This window comes from Pogona vitticeps, chromosome 4, assembly GCF_051106095.1.
Source record: "Pogona vitticeps strain Pit_001003342236 chromosome 4, PviZW2.1, whole genome shotgun sequence".
NCBI lineage: Eukaryota > Metazoa > Chordata > Lepidosauria > Squamata > Agamidae > Pogona > Pogona vitticeps.
In genome coordinates this window covers 137,909,886-137,912,373 of record NC_135786.1, presented here as the reverse complement: position 1 = coordinate 137,912,373, position 2,488 = coordinate 137,909,886, and the positions used below count along the sequence as shown (strand labels likewise).

General features: G+C 43.1%; 1 pseudogene; it reads right to left on the bottom strand.

Annotated features, from left to right (window-relative positions):
- Window positions 1–939: 939 nt before the first annotated feature.
- Window positions 940–1,090, bottom strand: LOC140707111 (U1 spliceosomal RNA; annotated as a pseudogene).
- Between the last annotated feature and the right edge of the window lie 1,398 nt (window positions 1,091–2,488).

The window sequence follows — 2,488 nt, the reverse complement described above, 5'->3', positions numbered from 1 at the left end:
CTAAAACAACAAAAGCATTATTCAAGTATGTGCATAGCAAAGATAAAGGAAAGAAATAGTGGCTCATCTACTCAGTCAGGTTGGAAAAATGATAACAGATGACAAAGAAAAGGCAGAAGTGCTCAATTCCTACTTTAGCTCAATCCTTCCCCCAAAAAACAGTCTATAACCCTCCAGGCAAAAGTGAAGTACAAGTGGAGAGGGCAGAATTGCCACATGAGGTTGATACACAAATAATCAAGGAATACCTTATTGCTTTGAATGAATTCAAATCTCTAGGGCTGGATGAACTGAATCCAAGAGTATTGAAGAAAGTGGCCGAAGAACTCTCAGAACTATTGTCTATTGTTTTCTTGAAATCATGGAGAATGAGTGAAGCGCTGGATGATTGGAAATGAGCAAATATTTTCCCTATCTTCAAAAAGGGCAAAAGGGATGAGCCTGGGAACTACAGACTACCTCAGCCTGTCATCAATTCCAGGGAAAGTTCTGGAGTGGATTATGAAGTGATCACTCTTCAAGTACTTTGAAAACAATACAGTAATAATTAGAATCTAGAATGGGTTTGTCAAGAGCAAATCCTGCCAGACTAATCTTATCTTATTTTTTGATTGGAGAACCACCTGAGTAGATGGTGGGAATGCTGTAGACATAATATACTGTATTTTTCTCTCCATAAGACGCACTTTCCCCCCAAATAGTGGGGGAGAAAGTATATCCATCTTATGGAGCAAAAAAGGCTTCAATCACCACCACCCAGAAGCCTCCCACTGCCATGCTGGGAGGCCTCTGAACTGGCACCAGAGACTGCTTGCTATTTAGACCTCACCATTCTGCTTCCTGGAGCCCACCTGGAAAACCAGCAAGGCCAACAGGCCTATGGCAGCAGACAGTGAAAACAGCCAAGGACCAAAGGGGAAAGAGTGATCCTTGAAAGACCAGGGGAAGCCACACAGTCCCCCACTTAGGCAGTTGATTTCCCCACATTTGGGGAAATCACAGGGGTCAGCACATCCAAAGTGCAATAGATGAGCCTCACCCTGGGAAAACCACTTTGATGATCATGATATCTCCCCTGCCAGGTATAAGTTGGAATGGCCCCTGAACCTCCTGCCCCTTTCTATGCCCTGTCCCCCAAAGGCATGGTGACCCCCTGGCTGCACCTCCTGATCAGAACAGGGCTGCACAGCCACAGTCCTGAAAAAGGCCAAGAGAGCTACTCAGTGATTTGGGGTGCCCCACAGGACCCCCATCAGGGGCTGGATGTTCCTCCCACAATCCTCCAGTGCACTGATATTAGCATACCTAATATGCAGAGAAGGCAGGGAAAGCAGGTAAATTCAAACTTTCAGTTAGTGAAGAGGCTGCTTGTCTGCTTCCTTGCTAGTCCAAGCAGTTAGAGAGCTGAGAGAGAGACCTGGGACTGCCTGGTATTGTTGTTTTAAAATGTAAAATTTAATTTAAAAGCTATTTGTTTGGTTTAGTGCTTGGGTGAAAAGATGTTCTGTTTGAGTTGAAACCTGCTTGTGTAGAAACATACATACCAGTACTTGCTTTAAAAGCTGCCATTCAGACCAGCACCAATCAGCTATTAGGTGGGGAGAGGGAAGGGGAAAGGAGCAGGAGCAGGAGCAGAGAAGAGCACAAAATGGCTGCCGACTGCCGGCTGCCTGCTGGCTTTTAGCTGTTTGGGGCTCTTTTTTGGCTGTTCTGGGGTCTACCAAGGCACTCTGAATAGCCAGGCTCAGTCTACAGTACCTGGTAAGTGACTTTCTTTTAAGTTTCTTAAAGTTTCTGCCCTTTTCTCCCCCATAAAAATGCATTAATTAATCTTCAATGCATTTCTATGGGAAATTTGGATTCAATTTGCAAATTTTTCAACTAGTTCTGGGCATCTAATAGAGAATGTATTTCCAAAGGGTGTTGCAGCAAGGAAATTAACTGTGTCTCATGACTTCTAACTAGATTACAGTACCTGCTTCCTGATTTCAGCTACTATAGTTTGTATTAAGTTTTTTTGGCTTGTCAAAATGGAGATTTGGTCTTATGCTGAGCATGTGCTACTGCTGGTGAATGGGATCAGGTTAAGCTTTGTGTTGCTGTTCTTTTGCATAACCTAAAGTAAATAAGGAAAAACAGCTGTTAAATAGTTTAATTCCACTATTTATCCTCCACACAACTAAAAAGGACCTCTCAATGCAGTGCCAAATCAGACAAACCATTTCTAACTTAATATAGGCTTGAGCTGTAGCTGGCCAGAGTTGCACAACAATCTCATCTGAATTGGGCCCTACAGGCAAATGGCTACTCCAAAAATGAAATCACAAGAGCCATTAAACCAAGAAAACAACAGCAAACTGAAGAAGAAAAACAGTCACCCACAAATAAAGTATTTCTTCCATACATCAAAGGGGGCACGGACCGCATGGGGAAACTTTTGAAGAAACACAACCTACAAACAGTATTCAAGCCCACCACAAAAATACAA